Consider the following 20,411-nt stretch of genomic DNA (forward strand, 5'->3'; position numbering starts at 1 on the left):
TGGGAATTAATATCACCTGAAGGGCTTTTAAACAAGCAGAAGGGAGCTCAAGTGGCTGAAAGCAAGAAGGAGCTCCTGCCCTTCCTGACAGCATGGGTGGAACTGGAGAACATCATGCTAAGTGAAATGAGCCAGGCGGTGAAGCACAAACAATGTGTGATCTCACTTATAAGTGGAGCCTAATCAACAAAACAAACAAATGAGCAAAATAGGACCACAGACATGGAAATAAAGAGCAAACTGACAGTGACCAGAGGGGAGGGGGAAGGGGAATAACAGGAGAGTAAAGTCAAGGAACATGTACAAAGGACCCATGGACAAGGACAATGGGTCCTTGGGAGTGGGGGTTAAACAGGGCAGGGGAGAAAATTGGGGCAGGGAAGGGGGTAATGGGGACAACTGTAACTAAATAACAATAAAAGAGTAAAAATAAACAACACCAAGGCCCATGATCCACCCCTAAATTTCTTTTTTTAGTAAGCAAATATTTTATTTATTTTTTATTATTATAATTTTTTATTGTCAATTAAGTACAGTTGTCTCTATTTCCCCTACCACCATGACCCCTGCCCCACTCATCCCCACCTCCCACCCTTGAACCTACCTTCTTTAGCTTTGTCCATGTGTTCTTTATACATGTTCCTTTATTAACTGGATGGCATGGGGGTTGAACAAGAGTGTTTTCTAAAAGATCCTCCAGGTGATTCAAAATATGCAGCCTGAATGAGAAGCCACTGTTTTATATTAAATTCAGACTTAGCAAGGCAGATGGCATGAATAGCAACAACAACATGAACAACCTTACAATTGGACTCCTGCCTGCAACACCTGCCTCATATTGTGATTTTTCCCAAGGACCCTATGCTGACCATGCTCAACACCTTGATCTCCTTAAAATGTATAATGTTCCTTGGTGCCTTTGGTCTTTTTCTTGCCATCCTCTGTCTCTTTGAAGGTCCTCTCACCTTAAGTTGGCATGACAAAACTTTTTTCATCATAAATAGTCAATAAAAAATTTTCTCTGTAAGCCTTCCTGATCTCTTCTTTGAGTTGAGTAAATCAGTGCAGGAATAAAGTCTGAGACTTCAAGGGAGATTTACAAAACAGTATAGGTGCTGACTGTGAGCTCTGAAACCANGACTTAGCAAGGCAGATGGCATGAATAGCAACAACAACATGAACAACCTTACAATTGGACTCCTGCCTGCAACACCTGCCTCATATTGTGATTTTTCCCAAGGACCCTATGCTGACCATGCTCAACACCTTGATCTCCTTAAAATGTATAATGTTCCTTGGTGCCTTTGGTCTTTTTCTTGCCATCCTCTGTCTCTTTGAAGGTCCTCTCACCTTAAGTTGGCATGACAAAACTTTTTTCATCATAAATACTCCATGAAAAATTTTCTCTGTAAGCCTTCCTGATCTCTTCTTTGAGTTGAGTAAATCAGTGCAGGAATAAAGTCTGAGACTTCAAGGGAGATTTACAAGACAGTGTAGGTGCTGACTGTGAGCTCCGAAACCAGCTCTTTAGGTTTCATCCCCAGTTGCAAGTTACTGATACTCTATGATTCATATTCTTATCCTAGGAAGTGAAGGTAGTGACTCTTTCTTCACTGGGTTGTTTTGTACATCAAGGAGTTAATGTCACTAAATACCAGCTGCTGTTCCTGCACTGCAACTTGTACAATAATGTAATTTGGGAAGTAAGATGAAAACTCAAAACAATGGGATATGGTAAAGTGTAAAATTGCATATGATACAACAAGACAGATTGTAATTGTAGTAGACTCTGGAATTTCTTGAAGAAGTTGTCAAAAAAAAAACCCTTCATGAAAGCATTGACTATGAAAAGGTAAAGAGTGAAGGTAAGAAGAATACATTTCAGGCAGGGAGGGAGATGTGAGTAGAATCAAGGTTTGTATAGGAAACAGAATGGTTATATGATCTTAGGAGGCCAATAAGAAAGGATGGAGATGGTGCTTTTCTCCATGACTCCCTTCTCTGTCTCCTGTGTTAACCTCTGACTTACCTGCACAGCTTCTCCTATAGTAAATACGTTTCCAACGAGACCATTTTCTTTTTTCTCATGCAAAATCTTTTTTACCAGTGACTTCGTATAATAATTGATATGCTTTAAATCTATTTCATTTGCTTTGATCTGCCCATTTATTATGCTCCTTTTCATACAGGTCAGGGCCAGGACAGCCACTGCACCAGTGTCTCTCAGGAAACCAAACATTGGTGATAGGGTGGCCAACCATGCCAGTGTGCCCTGCACTGGTGGGTTTCCTGGTATGTGGGACTTGCAGTGCTGAAAGAGGAACATATCTGGGCACATTGGGATGGCTGGGCGTGCTAGTTGATGGTGGGAGAGAAGGGTTTCAAGATATAGAAGTTTCCCTTCAATACTAGTCACTCATATATTTTAGGATTCCTTCCTCATGTTGAGTAACCAGTACCTTGTACTCACTAACTCACACCTTGGTCATAGAAACACATATAAATTTGTAGGTGCATACACATGAACAGTCTTTGACTTTTAGATCTTGGTTTTTGTTTTGTTTTGTTTTCATTTTTAGAAATCTTTCTGCCACGTTGGCAAATGAATTAAAACGAAAGGATGATACACCAAACAAAATATGTCTTTGTAATTTTCCAAAGTTTCCATTACACTGATTAGAAAACAGGTTTTTGTTCTGGCTTGTTACCTGGTTCCCTCTTTCATAGGAAAAAAAGCATGATAAATCTCACATTCTTCTTACTATCCAGAGATACTGAATGATTTTCTTTGAGCTTGTATATCTGGATCCATAGGGCCTGAATACCAATGATAGTATCCTAGAAGGGACTTTTATTTGGATGAGTAAGCTGACCTGGAGGAAAATTTCTGGTCCTCCCCCATTGTGAATACACACTTTTTTTAATCAAAATATTGGGCCTTGTCACCTTGAGAGGTTGTGTTGTTCAAGTAAACTCACACATCCAAAGGGTTCCAATAAATTGGAAAAAGGGGCAAGTGTTATGGTATATCAATTCCACTGGATTCCCTTTCTCTAACACTTACACTCCCTAAAGTGTCTTATAGGAAGATCTCGTGGTCTATCCTCATTTTAAAGATGGGAAAATTGAAGTCAAAATTTAATGTTTATTGATTCTATAACTCAAAGAAGAGCTGGGATAGAACCCAGGTTTTTCTACTATGCTAAAAATATAGAAAGAGACTGGACTGCCCCCCTGATTTTCATTAATCTCAAACAGAAAATTTCCTTCTTAAGGAGACTACTGTAGATGGGATAGAAAAAAAATCTAAGTACTTACTGGTAGAAAAACTCTAAGGGAAGACCTGCTCGTAGCTGTGTCCTCTTGGTCAAGGGAATTGGGTTTAGTGACTCACCTACTGAGAACTGACCACCAAAATAAAAGTTTTTATTTTCAGGAGTGAAGTATTTATTAGCTTCAGTGATTGAGTAGTTCCCGTTGAACAGACACAAGGCCAGAATGTCCAGGCTGAGTTGGTAGTAGCTAGTCAGCGGATTGCCATTGTGTGTCACTGGCAGAGAGAAAAGAAAGACTTTATTCATGGAAGTGGTGCTGGCTAATATATTTGTGGCCTATTCCTACTTACTTTATTCATTTCTTTCCACTTAAGGAGAGGTGAGCAATAGAAAGGACAATCACTCATAGAATCAGCAAACTTGAGAAATGTAAAGATTCTAAAGAGCCACCAAATTCAAGTCCTTGCATTTGATCACTGAGGAGACCCAGCACTGAAAAGATTAAAATACTATCCTGATATTCAGGTAGTGACAGAGCTGAGACTAGGACACAGATTTCCCACCCCCAAGCCTTTTGCACTTTGAATAGTAATATGTTAAAGCTATAAGCAGAAGTTGAGGCCATCTCAAAGAAGGGTGCGATTGGAGGGACTTAACGAATTATCGAATATTGAGTAGGAGTTGAAATGAAAACAATGCACCTCAGTGGCAGCCATCATGGTTAACCTATTGTTTCCAGTGATGAAGTAATTTTGACTATCTTTATTTTCCATACTGGTATTGTATACTTTGGTACCAATGAAATTGTGTCTTTTATTGCTCAGCTATTTATGGTGTGATTCATTATTTATCTAAAAGTCAAGCTTGTAGAGGACTAGAGAATTATGTTGTGTGTGTGTGTGTGTGTGTGTGTGCGCGCGCGCGGGCACATGCGCACCATCAAATATAAGGTAGTCCTTGATGTAGGGTCAATGCTCAGTTGAACATATTTTAAAAGACAATTCAAAATGTGTGTAAAAACAGGGAAGAAAGGAAGATGATCTACAAAATAAAGTGGGTTGTATGAAATGAAGAGGAGAACGAAGGGTGGAAAGAAACTTCATACATTTTTGAATCAGTGGAGAAGACAAGGTTGTCTAGACAACCTTGAGAATCAAGAACACTTGATTCTCACCCATATTTGTAATTTCTTCTTAAAATTTCTTTTCTAGTTGGCTGATTAGGTGAACATATGTAGTGGTTTCATCAGAGTTCTGACAGGCTCCCAAAGCCAGCATAACCAAGGCAAGCTGTTCTGAGGTTAAAGCTAACCCTGAAAAGAAAAGTATTTAGTTTTAACAAGGTATATATTTTAAATATTTTTGGCCCCCTCTCTTCCTTGTGACTTATTTCACATCTCACCTCTTCCTTTTGTTCCACTCCATACTAATATTTTACTGTTCTCGTTTTTATTTCTCCAAGTAGAGCCTTTTCTAGCTGTATGATCAAAATGTAAGCTAAATCTTAGGTTTTTTTCCCATGAAATATGGGAGCTTTTGGAAATCATGCAATTTTTGTAAGAATAATAAAGAAAAAATAGAGAAATAATGGAAATCTTGGGATATTCTCTTTTTGTGGGTGTCATCTTGCCAGGATAGTAATAATTGACTTCTATATTCTGCCTTATAGAGTATCAAAACGCCCAGGCTTCTCATAATTCTTGCAATAAGGGGTAGGAAAGCATAGCTTCATTTCCCTCTGATATTAAACAGAAAGCTGAGGCTCCACATTGACATGAAGGGCAAAAAGTGGAGCCTGGACTCAAACCCAGGCCACATCTCTGTTGCTCTCTGGTTGCCTCCCTGGTGTCAGCTTTCTTAGTTGTGGTCCACCTCCCTGTCTGGCTGTGAACTCAGCTATCTTATAGAGCAATAGCAATGGGTGAGACTCTATAACTTCCTTTTGCTTTTCCCTGTGACCTCTTGAAGGAAAATGGTTTTTAGGACCCAAAGAAGTAAGTGGCTCTAGAGTAACTGGCAGGAGATTGGTATTTTGAGGCACGTTTTGGCAACCTCAAGTTCTACGCAGCTGGGATAGATGTAGAAGGGACACTTTAGACACAATTCTCAGGGCTCTGGGGATACTCTATAGATAGGCAACTGTTTCCCTAAACTTTCCAGAGAATATATGTACTCACCCTTCTTTCCCTCATTTTCTTTGACTTCTTGGATCAGCTGTTGTTCTAAGCTTTGGTCCTGGATCCCAACGAGTCTGAGGGACAACAGGACGTGGGCAGCTTGGATTCCTCTGGTATATTGTGAACTGATCATTGTATTTAATAGAGGCAATATGGTTAGATAGGAGTAGTTGTCTTGGCTTACCTCTGTGACAGGGGAGGGAGAAAATAAGATATACACAGAAAATATTAAGGCTAGAAACAGGTGTAATGTGAAAATACTCAGTAACAGATATGGCACAGACACAGACAAACCCAGTGGCCACTGGCTGAGTTGCTGGAGCTTCTGCTACTCCTTTACCGACCAGCAGGGAGGTATTGCAATATGTTAACCCCTGGCTCCTCCTTGCCACTGTGTACTGACCAATTCTGCCTTGGAGACCTAATATCATTTCCTAATTTTGAATATGAGGCCTACAGAGGGAGTCCTTAAAGAAAATTCGGTAATCAGAGGCCCAATGGAGACTGGAATACATATCTTCTGACTCCCAGTCTATAGCCCTTTCTAATTTCTGGATTCTGTTCTTTTCTTTTCCATCTTCTGCTAACTCAATTTGGTTAATACTGAGGGAGAGAAGGCAAACATTTTATGTTATATTGGAAATCGGCCCCAAAATGGAATTATCTGACAACCAACTGACCAAGCATCAAGATAATTATTTAGCAGTATGCATGCTTTGGGAAACTCTCCAGTCTTAGCCAACGACCTGCCCAAATCCCAGGGGGAAGGGTGGTGGGAATCACATTATATGGTGGAAAGAATAAGAGAATCCAGAGTCCCTCAAAAACTGGGGGAGAATAAGAAGAGTTAGTTACCACTCAGAATATTTCTGTATATGCTTTGTTTATAATTCCAAGAAAATCCTACCCATCTCCAGATTATCATGGATTAGAGGGATAATGAGAAGAACATGAACCCTGGGCCAGCCAGACCTTGGCTGGATTCTGTGCTCCTCAATTTATGACTGTGGGTAAGTTACATAACTTCTCTCTTTCCACATTTTAAAACAGTGTATATTAACACCTACTTCATAGATATTGGATAGAAAGTCACTTAGTAAATTGTAAAATACTGTACAAACTATTACTTTTAGCTTAGTTGGACCTTCTGTCCCTATACTTAGAGAATCCAGGGTATGTGACTTGCCTTGCCCACCTTTCCTCATTTTAAAATAGAGATCAGGAAGATCTGAATTGAGTTATTGTAGAAAGGTCATGCTTTGCCACAAGTACAATTGGACAATTGTTGGGTCACCTCTGACATTTTGTGGAAGCATCCAGTTCAGCAGATCTTCTGGCTCAGAAACAGACTTTTTAGTTCCTGGTCGACAAGTCAAATAAGCTTCCTTGACCACTAAAGGCAAAGTTAATGATTTTGTATAATGAATTGAATTTCAAAGCCTCTAGAGAGAATCCCTTTTTACAGGACATGACAAAGAAATGACGCGCTGGGAAATAACATTAGAGTTGGTCTAGTCTGTGCTTTAGCTGATCTGAACACAAGTCTTTCTGTTGTGGTGTTGATCTCTTCTTGTGGGCTATAGAGCACCAGGAAGATGAAGCCACAGATGGGACCATACAGTCATCTTTGGGGTGATTTGAAGCTCAATTCCAAGGTAAAGACTTACATGCAGAAATCATACATCTGAAAGCTACATTAGACTTCAAGAAATCTGCTTCAACACCCTTCTCTGATTATCCTCTGTTTATGAATGAAGTTAGTCAAGAACATTAGATCATTCAGCTACTAGGGGATCAGACTGAACCCAATTTTTCTTTCTTCTACTACTACTTTTTAATAGAACCATGTAATTGCTGGAACCTACACTCAAAGAAGACTTAATGGGGCTTGTACCCACACCCTGTAGGAAAAGCTGAAGGGAGGGGGATGTGTAGCTTGGGACAGCTAAACTCAATGATGACCAGAGAACAGTCTTCATCATTTGAAAGGGATTATTAATATTGTTTTTGTTTCTGTGTTGTCACAAATGGTTAACCCAAAACCCATGGGTTGAACTTTGGAATATAAATTGTATCTCAAAATTGAAAGATAACTTTCTATGATCTTGAGAATTTTCTGGGGTCATGAATTTTTGACCATTGAAAATGAACAAAAATAGGCAGTTACCTGGTAGTGTCACTGTAGTAGAGAGGACCTGAGCATAGAAAGTAGAGTTAGGCAAGTTAACATTGAATCCATAATCCTGTTTATAATAATATACATTGTAGAATTTTCCTTACCCTCTCTGGCCACCCTTTATGTTACTCATAGGGTCCATCCACATATAGAACTGAAATAGGGTCTTTGCTCAGGTAACTCTCTACAAAGTTTCCTATCAGTACCTGTCAGGAGTCTGTCACCCTAGAGTAATATTAGATCAAAGGGTACTCACCACAGATGGTACATAGTTGGCTTGGAATAAGAGAAAACAATAGGAGCCCCACTAGGGGCAGCTGGTGTGACTATTTCATCTCTCCAACAGTGTATTGGGAAGGTGAGGGAGGACTAGGCTGGCTATTTATTTATTGGGTGGTGGACAGAAGATAATGAGAGCTCCTACTTCAGCTTGCAGCCTCTTTTACTCAAGCAAATATTGAGCAATTCAGGTAGGTGTGGTCAAGGGTATTTTTCCAAGTAATATGACAAACCAGGAAAAAAACTGGAAAGGTACAGTCAGGGCGAATGAGGAAATAATTTGTTTCCTATTCCAAACCTTCAAGGTCCACATGTGTTGCTTGCCTTCATCCCAATGAGAATAAATTAGGTGCATGACTATTTTCAGTAATATTTCCCTCTTTTCCATTCCACTGTTGTTAATTTTTTATGTGTCCTGGACATTAGATTTGATGTGGCAAGGGCTTACAACACATAAATGTGAAAGCAGAAGTTCTAAGCCTAAAATCGGAGCAGACAGTATAGGGGAGCCTGGCACACAGGAGGCAGAGTGGTTTTCTACCAATGATTTTCTCCCAAGATAGATGCCCTGAGAATTTGCAAGCCAGAAGGATAACCACAAAGATACATGATAAACATGGATTTTGGCTGTGCCAGGCAAGATACCACATGCTACATGTGAAAAATGGCTCTCAGTTCTTCCAAGAACTTTTAGCAAATACTACCAGGTTAGTTTTAAACTATTCGCTCTGGGTCAGCAAGATGGTGTAATAGGAGGTCCCTTGCTCACACTGCCTCTCCCTCCCCAGAAAAAACATGTGATACAGCCATCCATGGATGAAAGTTCTGTGGGAACTTCAGGTTCCAGGTAGGGAGTCGTGAAACCCCAGTGGAGCTGCCGAGGAGGGCTGTATGAAGAAGGCACACCAACAGAGAGAGCCTTGTATACCCACAAGCTCAAGTGCAGGATCAGCTAACTCGAATTCTTCTTCCTGGCCTGGCATTTCCCCTGTTGTGACCCGAGAAGGCTGGTTCACTGACTGTGGTCCTGGCTAGAGATGCAGAAACAGCCTTACGTACGTCTTTAACCTCTGTGAGTCTCAGTTTCCTCATCAATGTAAGGTAGATAATAATAGTTCTTTGTTCCAAAGGTTTTGTGAGAATTTTATAAATTACCATAAGGGCACTGGAATAGCACCTAGTACAAAACAGGCAGTACATAATTCCTAACTCTTATTGTCTCAATAACCATTAACTCATTTGTACCGACCCGAAATCTGATGGTCAACCCTGATAGGTGACTCCCTCCCCCAGCCACTGAGCTAATCAGTCTCCAGAGTCAAACCTTCTACCTTCTGGAACCAGTCTGCTCCTCTGCCTTCACAGCTATTACTGTGGTTTAAATTACCATAATTTCTTTACTTCCACATTTTTCTTTTAGCCACTTGCCCCCTCCTCTTGGCCCCTTTCTGTCTAACTCCTGGAGCAGTATTTCCCAAACCTGATTAATGCACACACTGCATCTAAAGGAAAGGAATTCCCAAGGAATAGAGTTAGATGCAGAGTACCCTAAGACTTCGACTCTAGGAACATGTCAGTTTTAAGTTTTTCTTGGAGAACAGGTATTTCATTGTCCTGGTAAATTTAAAAAAAAAAAATTACTCAGATCCTCATGGAATTGAAAATATGTCTGCGACTCTGGGAGCTCTGAGTATGGTCTCACGCCCACAATGACTTTCCAAACCTTGATTCTGATTATTTGCTTCCAGGTTAAGCCCTTGGAGGCGTCCATTGCACTTTGAATAAAACTCCATATTTTAAATGTGATCTCTGAAAACCTGTACCTTCTGACCCTGGCCTGTCTCTTCAGCATTTATTTCACTATCTTGTGTACCATGCTCCAGACTCCCTTTCCCCCAACTCTTCTAGTGTGCCAAATTCCTTCCTGCCTGAAGGCTCATTTGCACAAGTGGTTTTCCTCTCTTTGACTGCTTGCGTTCAGGTGGTGCTGCTTCCTGTCTCCTCAAAAAGCCCACTTCTCCTTTGGATTCAAGACCACTTATTCAGGATGCTCTCCCTGCACCCCCAGACCCGGTTATGCCCTCCTGTGATCTACTCTCCTGGCACTCTGTGCTTTCCTTTGTGGTGCTTCTGAGAAGTACAATTAGTTACCTGCAGAATTATTTCTTAACTGTGTTTGTTTAATGTGTGTCTCCCTGCCAGACAGTGAGTTCCTCAAAGGTAAGGGTAGATTTTTCTTGTTTGTTCTTGTATTTCCTATGAAATGCTTGCTAGATAAGAGGTTGTCCAATGTTTGCTGGAAGGAAACTCCTCAGATCCAGAGCCAGGTGATTAATTAAGGACACACAGATAATCTTATTGGAGTAAATATTAGAAGTTTATACAGGAGCAAACTAGAAAAGTAACTAAGCCATGGAGGTGACTTCCACCAGGACTGAGAGAGAATTCAGAATTGAAGCATCTGGGGTTTGGAGTCAAGGTCACCCAACTATTAAATATGTTGGAGTCATCTATTCAGCACTTCCTTATCTAATCAAGCAGATCCATTTTGGGATAATCTACACTCCTTTTCTTTTACTTCTTTGTGTCGATATGCAAGATTTATGTAGTTCTGGTTGTTTGCTTGACTTACTGAGGGTGACTATGGAGAAATGAGCCAAGTACCAAACTGTCTAGTACATACTAGACATTGCTAGTACACACTACTACATACTATCCAAGTCTTTCCAGGCTTATCAGGAGAGCAAGGCAAGGTCCTCGGGGATCCTAGGGTGATCGGGAGATACAGCCCAAAACGAGTTACTCTGAGCTGAGCACAAATGGCCTCAGGTCTACTCCTGCACTGCACGTATGGGGGCTGGAACAAGGGTATGAGTGGAGGCACATATACCATATCTCTATGTAAAAGTTATAAATCAGTTCAAGAAACTCTTAAACAAGATCTGTCCTGCCTTCCTGTGTTGACAAGCCAACATTCATAATGAGATAGAAAGACAGATTTTAATCCAGAATTCTCAGAGGCTCAGAACGCCCTCCCCAAACATTTCCATGTGGTGAGTGCCATCAGCCGTCTCCACTCCGCTGCACTCCCCAACTCACAGCCCAGGGGCCGGTGTCTCCCTTCTTTCCCACCCCACTCTGACCTGTGCTCTAGGGGCCCTCCCACCCATGTGCATGTGTGTGGGCACCACAGATGATGCATCCAAGCTCTGTTCACATTTCTAGCAGGAAACTGCCCCTTGGCTCCTCACGGGGTGCAGGGTACACACCTTGGGAGGGCAGACTCGGGGAAGGGTCTTGTGTAGGCCCTGAGCGTGAGCTGAGGGCTGTTTGGGCAGGGAATTCTGGGGGCTTGACCTCTCGGTCCAACTTACCTTTTTCCCCAAGCAAAGGCACGATGGAGAAAGCCAGAGTGAGGCCCTGGAAAGCATGGATTGCTGAGCAGAGGCCCTTCCTTTCCATGTCAAGAGGGTGATAAAAGATGGCACGGTGGCAACTGATTTATCCCATGTTTTTCCCCCTGTTATCATATGTGGAAGTCTAGAAGAGGCTAAAACTGGGAGGAAGGAGTGAAATGCTACCTTGTTTGTGGAGGCTATTTCTCCCCCACTTATGGAAAGCCTTGTTCAGACTGCTGATTCTGGAATTTGCCCCAGTGTCATGCTACTTGGACTGGTCTCTCTGTTCTTTTAGGTCATTCCAGATCCTCCAATGACCATGACTACTAGCACGAATGTTTTACAGCATTTCTGTCGGGTCAGTGTTGGAAATACCAAGAGAGTACATGAAGCGAAGTAAGATTTAGATTCACTTTTTAATTCCTGGTGATTCATCAAAGACGACATTTATTGAGTAGTCTAGACACATCTGATATCTTATTTAAAATTATGATCTTACATGTCAGAGGACACAGAGGATTTCTAAAATTGGTAGGTTTTTTAAAATAAGGCTCCTACCATAAAACAGATGAGAGTGAAATGAAAATAACTGGAGTTGGAGGCCTGCCTCGCTCCTCCCCTCATCAGTGGTCCCCAGGACCTCTGCTCAAGGTTTCTCGAAATGTGAGCCCCCACAGTTCACCTGGGGCAGTTGGTAAAATGCCTATTCCTGGGCCCTATTCCTCTATATTAAACTGTGGGGATTGACATTTTAGACAAGAAACTGCAGTGATTCACACACACTCTAAAGTCTCCAGCCACAGCAGGTCCCCCTGGACTGGAGAGGGACTAACACATCTGTGTTTTTAAATAGCACTCCAGATAATGTTGGGTGCTCTCTGAAGGGAGAGTGTCTGAGTCAGTGGTTCTCACAATGTGGTCCTGGCACCAGGATCATCCGCATCCCCTGGGAGCTTTCAGAAATTCACATTCTCAGGCTCCACACCATCCCTGAGTAAAAACCTCCAGGACATAGCCTAGCAACTCATGTTTCCACAAGCCCAGCAGGTGATTTGGATGGTGCTTGTGTTTAAAAACCAGTCTCAAGATATCTCCCTGAATGTCATTCCCTGACACTTTATAGACAGGCACTGACACTTCTGAACATTTTGTTCCCCCAGGAGCTTCAGAAGGCCTGGAGGAGTCACAGGTCTCAAAGCTTTGCCAGTGGCATTGCACATGCATCCCTGGTGTCGGCACTGGAGTCGTCATGAGATGTCCAGATTCAGGAGGGAGGAAGAAGTCTTTCTGGGAATATTTTTAAAAATGGCCAGTTTTATAAAGAATATTTAATTGTGTTCTTTGTACTTTCCATATTTTTCAGACCTTAAGCAATTTGGATCAGGAAAAAACTCAATACACATCCCTAGAAAATAAAAGCAATCAGCAAAAAGTAATTTGGAAATGCAGTCAGCTGGGTGTGGCATTGGCTACAAAAGTATCCAGAGCAGGTCAGGTGGTTCCAATTTCCTGTGTTTCTCAAGGATCATTGGTTGGGAGCTGATGACCAAAACCAGGAAGGATTTTGTGGGGTTAATAATTATTTTTGTGCGTGATTTTATTTTTTTCTGAGCAAGAGTCAGGTACCTGTTTTGTTGTTCGGAGGTGTGGTTTCTTAGAGGCTGCTGGCTGTTACTATTTGCTGCTTTCAGGAGCGACGACTCACCACTTTATTTTTCTAACCTCTGTAGCAGTGATGCTTTCTCCTTTCTCCTTTTCCATGCCCTGCCCCCATACGCCGAAGCAAGTGACTTATCCAGTTTACCTTATGTTTGGGAAAGAGATAATTATATTCTTCCTCTGGATACACATATTTCCCATTGTGCGGCTTTCCCTCCCAACGTCCCACCTGGGGAAAGAGATTCCCCAACTTTGAGTTTCAGACTGCTCTTCCATTATGCCACAGTGATCCGCTCCCAATCCAGCCGCCCACGTCTGGTCACCCCTGGCCCCCTCCTAAGCGGTTGAGTGTTAGTTCTAAGTCAGGTTGTGGAAACAGAGCTCTCCATTTTTCTCTTCTCACTTCTTACTTTTCCTGCATCATAAAGTTATCTTTTAATATCTCTTATTCGTAACCCTATGTATTCTACTTGTGGCTTAATTTACAGTGATCTTCTCTCATGTAAGTTATTTATTTTTTTCTTTATTGAAAATGTCACTGGATAGAAGTACTCCATACAAAGTAAATTTAATGTTAATTTTGTTATTTCTCATACTTCCCAATCATGAAAACACAGTGTTGGATAGCTTTATCTGTAGATAAAGTGTCTCGGCATCTCCATCTGAAAACTTAGAATTTACCCCTGGTAGTAGAGTAAATGAGGCACCACAGCTGTGGATAAGAAATTGAGTTGACAGTCACACTTACCAGACATGGATAAGCTTTAATCTAAGATACTCTTCCTTTTGCTGTAGAGAAGGATACGGAGCAGGAGACACAACAGGTACAGATCTTCAATTCATAGGAAGATGAGCAGTTGCTCAACTATATGGTTTAGTTCCTTTGTTCCTTCAGCTACAAAAGGTGTGTGGCTACTACGGACGAGGGCCAGAGGAAATGTCCCACTGGTCATTTATACTGCAGTGCCTTGTCCTGTAGACCCAAGGCTGGCCCACCAGCTGGAGGCTCCCCGGCTCCGAAACAGTCCCACACCGCAAGCGAAGCGGAGTCAGGATCACGTGTGTAGCCTAACTGTAGTGTTTAAGGAAATGGTGCTGGGAGGAGGAAATGAAGGTTGCCTGCACGAGCCTGATCTGACGTTAACTCTTTACTCACAGCTGTTACAACTTCATCTGAAGCGATTGCATTGCATCTCTCAGGGGTGTTCCAGGGGGTACTTACTAGTTTATTAAGAGACTATGCACAAATTTTCTCTGAGTGTCCTCCAGGACTAAAATTTTTGTCTGAATCTTTTTGGGGGGTGTTCTTTCAACAGTGTCTGTAGGATGTACTTTTTCCATGTTCTGGGCTGTGGTTGAACTGACTCTACTTGGCCAAGATCACTTTTTGCATTCTGACACAATGTCTCTGGGATTTGGCTGTCCTGTAACCAACATAATCCCTGAGAAGGGACATGAGTTTAAGTACCTGGTCACTGAGTGTGGGATTCAGAAAGAGGGAAGAGCTGTGGCCATTTCAAATAACAACCTGAATGTCAGCCTGATCTTAGTTTGCGATGGTGCTCTGCTTAGAATCAGTGCAAGATAGGTGCAGTCAAGGCCAAAGATGAAGAGCCTGCTTGTTTTCATGACACTTGAATTTGGCACTTTTAGGATAAAGGCCAATGGGACCCAGGATTTGGTCTTGAAGAGGTCATGGTGCATTAGGGAAGAATATAGTGATTTTCAAGTCAAAAAATTTAAGTAAGTTTACCATTTTGTGTTGGGCTGCATTCATAGCCCTCCTGGGCCTCATGTGGTCCATGGACTGTGGGTTCGACACCCTTGGTAGAGCTTGACTTGGTGTTTTCTTGATGCTCTCTGAAGAGACACTAGAATAAAGATCTTACATCTTGATGTGATTTGTTCCTTGTCCAGATTTCATTAAAACCCCTGTGTGAGGTGATATTACAAAGGTCTTTTTGCCCCATTAGGTTTTGTTCCATGGAGTGATTTTTATTCAGCTCTCCACTATACCATCACTCACAAAGGAATCACTGGAAGAATTCCCTTAATGTGCTTTGTTTCCAGGTGAGTTTAATGGACCGACTGGTTCACAGTTTGCTTTCTAAGAACTGCTTGTTAAAAGTTAAACATTTGGAAAATGAAGCTCAGCTGGGCTGGAGTCCTGGAATGATGCTGGTTTGAACAATTCCTTCGTCCAATGAAATACTTCTCTGTGTCATGTGTCATTGCAAGTGCTCTGCCCAGGCCCATTTGAGTTGTCCACTCCATTTCTGTGGCCCCTCACCTTGCTTCTGGGCAGTTGGGCCTTGAATCACCCCAAGGAGGCCTGGGAGTTGACGAAATTCTCCCTGCCTCGACGACCGAGTGCAATTTGTGAGAAAGCTGACTCCATTGCCCGATTCAAGGGCAAAGTGTGAAGCGGCATTTGACTTTGGAGCCCTCTTGCAGGTTTGGCTGAGGCAAGGACTTTGCCTGAAATAGCACACTTTTCTTATCTTCATTTTCCTCTCTTGCTTCCCCATTGCCTTACTGTGGGCACTTCTAGAATAAATCACCTGTATTTAAATCTTCTGGTCAGATTCTGCTTGTGGGCGTCCTACTGAGACAGTACAGTGGGTTAATAGAGCTGGGAGGTTGAAATGCTTAAGGTCACCTGGTTAGGAGATGACAAGTGAGGACCTAAACAGTCCTTGTCACAAAGTTGCCCCTCTGAGGATCAGGAGATGCTTGGAAAGATAGGAATGGTGGCAAAAGCATTCAGTGTCTACTCTTTATGGTCAAACGTAAAAAAAAATTAATCCTGACCTAAGTTGTATGACTTTTTCTTCTATTTAAGACCTGATGTTTTCTAACTGTGTAACTTACATAAACCTGTACACTTGAGGGGTCATTATTGGATTGAAAAACTAGTGTTTTTTTAAAAAAGAAATTAGGTGCTTGTTTAACGTAGATACTATGACCCTATGGCTTTTGGGAAAATTTACTAAGCTTTTCTTATAGCTTAAGGATCAATGAAATAACACTTTTTGGTATTCTATACATTATTTTGGAATGTATTCCAACACTATTTGGAATGTATTTTTGTTGTTATTTATTTATTTAAAAATTTTATTGTTCAATTACAGTTGCTCCCATTTTTCTACCATCACTCTCCCCTGCCCCACTCCCCCACACTCAGTGCTCATCCCCCCCAACCATGCCTTTATCCATGTGTCCTTACCCGTGTTCCCTGACCCTTCTCCTTCTTTTCCCCATCTTCCTCCTCCCCCAGCCCCTCTAGTTACTGTCAGTTTGTCCTTTATTTCCACGTCTCTAGTTCTATTTTGCTCACTTGTTTGTTTTGTTGATTAGGTTCTACTTCTAGTGGAAAATTTAAAAAATCTATGACTCCACTCTATGCTTGGGAGGGTTGTCTTTGGGAACTTCTGCATAAAGATATCAGAACTAACAAACATTCTTGATTGGGGAACAGATTCCCCAATGATAGGGTGTTGGCAGGGGGAGTGGGGAACTCTTTTCTTTCCTTAAATTTTTAATTGTATTTTTTCCATGACCATTTATCCATTTGGAGGGGAAACTCTTAATTGTGTTATTTCTAAAAAAAATCAAGTAAGGGGCAGGGTGGTGGGGGAAGGCTGGCAGTAAAGCCACTTCTGTTTAATAGGGTAGGCAGCGATCAGCCAGGTGAAAATGAGACTTAGTGGCTTATTTTAAAATTTGACCTGATAGACAAAATTTCTCTTCTTTAAAACTTTTGGCTCATCCTTTTTAGATACCACTCCAAGCACCACTGACAACAGACTTACAGAGTCTGACAATGATCTTCTCTCTGCCAAATCTGGTCTTTTCTGGAACTTACACAATACTTGCTTATTTGGATTGCCTTGGATTCCATACTTCCACGACCCCTCAGTGAGATCCTTAGAACAGGCAATGATGACATGGTTGATAGAAGGAAGGACAAAGCTCAAGTCTCTGCTTATTAGTTTTTTCTTTTAGTTTAAATAGTGTCTAGCTAGGTGATAAGTCCCACATTAATTATAATCATGTTTGGAAAAAGTGCTACTTCTATGTGTCCACATATGTTGTAGACTTATTGATAAGTCTTCCCTCACTGCAGTTATTATGAGTCAAATGAACTAAATCTTCATCTGGTTTACATGTAATCTGGGTTGATGATCAAACCATTCACTTTAAATAGTGCTTGTGTACTGGGATAAAAGTTGCCATGTGTCTCGATCTCCTCACCCTTCCCATCTAACAGCTGACACATAGTAGGTGCTTAATATTCATTGGTCAGAGAGTAGTCAGCTGGGTTTTCTGTACCAAATTTGCTGGTAGCAACATTGCAGCTGCTCATTAACTACTTGTCTTTTTCTTCTTCAGGTGAAGCCACCCCATCACTCATTTCTACTTGAAAGGCCTCATTCTTTAGCCTATGAGAAGGCAATGTGACTGTGTTTTAGGTTACTCTGTAGCAATCTTGACAAGTGTGTTCTGTAGAATTCTTAAATCTAGTTTTTAAACCAATCACTGTAGATTTGGGGACTTCTCTATGCCTCCTGGGAGGCCATCTAGAATAACTTCCAGATGTGTTGGGATCGTGCCTAATATTTCATACATTTTTAAGAAGTGTGTGTTTTAGCAAAGTGGTAAGGTAGCCCTTGTATATTTTCTTATGACAAGTGGGTGTCTGTATATAGTTTTTATGTGGAGTTCATTTTACGAAGAAAACATGCCGTGTCTTTGTGCCTGTGCTTCTTGATGTCTGAGTGCTCAACTCACATAAGGCACATACTGTGAGGTTGGTGTGGAAGGTCATTGTCACCCAACCTGCTGTAAGTAGCTGTTCAATAAATCACTTATGAGGGATCTGGTTGCTGTAGCTCAGTGAATTGATCGATGGCTGCAAACCAAAGGGCTGCTGGTTCGATTCCCAGTCAGGACACATGCCTTGGTTGTGGGACAGGTCCCTAGTGGGGGCCACACACTGATATTTCTCTCCCTCTGTTTCTTCCTCCCTTCCCCTCTCGCTAAAAAATAAAATAAAATAAAATCTTAAATCACTTATGAGGGGGGTATCCAAATAAAAAACCCTGGAATTTATTTATATAAAATTGTGTATTTATTCTTACATGTTTAAGCTTCAGTCACCACTGAAGTACTCTCCATTTGATGCAATACACCAATCACAACATTTTTTTCCACTGCTCAAAACAGTTTTTTAACTTGTTGATTTTGATGCCTTTTAGTGCTTCTGCTGTTTTTTGATTCACCTCTTCCTTATCAGCAAATAGTTTTTCCCTTTGAGGACTTTTTTTCTTCCAGGGAAACAAAAAAATTGCCTGGGACGAGATTGAGTGAATAAGGAGGGTGGGGCAAAGGGTCATGCTGTTTTTTGTTTTTGTTTTGTCAAAAGCTGCTGAACACTCAGTGTGGTGTAGACAGGTGCACTCGTAAATCACCTATCATGAAATGGATAAATGTGTTGAAAGAATCTTCATAAAACATTCGTTGAAGCCGAATGCGGCCTCTCACAACAATGCCATCTGGGACACTGATGCCCAGAACACTCACCTAGAGGGAAAAGCCTCTACTACAAGTGGCCTGCCCTGCAGAAGATAATTTCATTTTGGGGGGGCGTGGTTCTGCTTATACAATGGTTCTACTAGTTTATGCCTGATAACACATTAGAATTCTTTTAGTTTAACCTCTTGTGAGTGGAGATGAGGTTGGAAAAATGAGTTGAGAAAGAACTTCCAGAAAAATGAGTGAATGGTTCCCATCTGCCAGTTAAATTAAGCACATCTTCATATCAGGAACCCTCCTTAATATTAGCAATTGTATCAATCTCCTACTTTTAAACCAATATTGAGTCTGAACTCTTATCTCAGAGTCTGAATTCCGTTCAGATTGCATTTCACTTACGAGTGTGTGGCTTAGGACTGGTTTTTTGTTCTTCTATGTGTTACGTGATTATCTATAAAATGGGAATAATATACATAATATCTCCCTCCTAGGACTCTTTTAATGACTAAATGAGTTAAGAAAAATTTTAGAACAAGTGTTTATTTATTTTTTTCAATTAAATTTATTGGGGTGACATTTGTTAATACAATCATACAGGTTTCAAGTGTACAATTTTATGATACATAATCTGTATAGTGCACTGAGAATTTACCACCCACAGTCAAATCTCCTTCCGTCATCATATATTTGACCCTCTTTACCCTTTATTACCTTCCCCCACCCCCTTTCCGTCTGGTAATCATTATACTGTTGTCTGTGCTTATGAGTTTTGTTTTAGAACAAAATGTGTTTAAATGTTACCTCATGTCACAGATACAAGGAATAAGACAAAGGTCTATCTGTAAATTTGATGAGATCAGAACTGAATTCAACCAACAGAAGCAGTTGCTTTCCCAGAACCTGTAGGTAAGAGTCCAGCCTTGCCGACACTGTGATTTTGGCCCCATGGCACCCTAAGTGGAGAAGCCAGTTGAGCCCACTTGGGCTTCTGATCTCACAGCTGTGAGGTAATGAGTGGTGTTTCTTTAAGCTGCCAGATTTGTGGCGATTTGTTATGCAGAGATAGGAAAGTAATACATAAGGGATTCTGAATACTTGAGAGAATTGGGTCATAGTTTCTGGAACTTGGAGAGGCGGGAAGAATTGTAGGGAATACAATACAACATAAAGAGGAATCGATTAGATGTCACTTAGAAACACAGATTCAGCTCCACACAGAAAGGTGAATAAAAGGACTCATGGATATCGACAACAGTGTGGTCATTGCAGGGGTAAAGGGGAGATGAGTTTAGGTGGAAGAGGGTATGAGGGAGATAAATGGTAATGGAAAAATACAATAAAAATAAATTTAAAAAACACGAGAAAAACCCTAAGGCCTATAGCACTACATTGTTTACAAACATGCAATAAAACATACTTTTTCACATTTGCACATATGTAAGAAACACTTGGAAAGTACTATGGAAGGATGTACATTGACCACTTCTAAGGGTGACCATTAGGAAATCAGGGAGTTGGCTAAAAGAAAAATAATACAATTAGAGGGTCTTCACAAAGATGAATGATACTAGTCGGCTATGCTGTAGAGTATGATCAATTGATTTCTGGGTCCTGAGATGATAATAATCATTAGGAGAACATATTAGGACACACACATACGCACAGAGGAAAGACCACGTGTGAAAACACAAAGAGAGAATGGCCATCAAGAAGCCAAGGAGAGAGGCCTCAAGAGAAACCAACCTTGCCAACACCTCGACCTCAGACTTCTAGACTCCAGGACTGTGAAGCTAAATTTCTGTTGTTTCAGCCAGTTTTGGTACTTTTTCATGAAAACACTAGCAAATGAATAAGACTAATATTTGTTCTGCTCTAGGATATCCAGTGAACTCACTCTTACTGGGTTCACTGTT

At 41.2% G+C, this 20,411-nt stretch overlaps 1 protein-coding gene across 1 annotated transcript in view; it reads right to left on the reverse strand.

Annotated features, from left to right (window-relative positions):
• CBLIF (cobalamin binding intrinsic factor) overlaps positions 1 to 8,032 on the reverse strand; it is a 29,526-nt gene extending 21,494 nt beyond the window's left edge. Inside the window, exon 1 of the mRNA XM_037060475.1 lies at positions 7,884 to 8,032. The gene's annotated coding sequence lies outside the window, so the exon portion shown is untranslated. The remainder of the gene's footprint in view (positions 1 to 7,883) is intronic.
• Between the last annotated feature and the right edge of the window lie 12,379 nt (positions 8,033 to 20,411).

The sequence above is a fragment of the Sturnira hondurensis genome, unplaced genomic scaffold, assembly GCF_014824575.4.
Source record: "Sturnira hondurensis isolate 20B ecotype Veracruz unplaced genomic scaffold, ASM1482457v3 Scaffold0011880, whole genome shotgun sequence".
In the NCBI taxonomy this organism is placed as follows: domain Eukaryota; kingdom Metazoa; phylum Chordata; class Mammalia; order Chiroptera; family Phyllostomidae; genus Sturnira; species Sturnira hondurensis.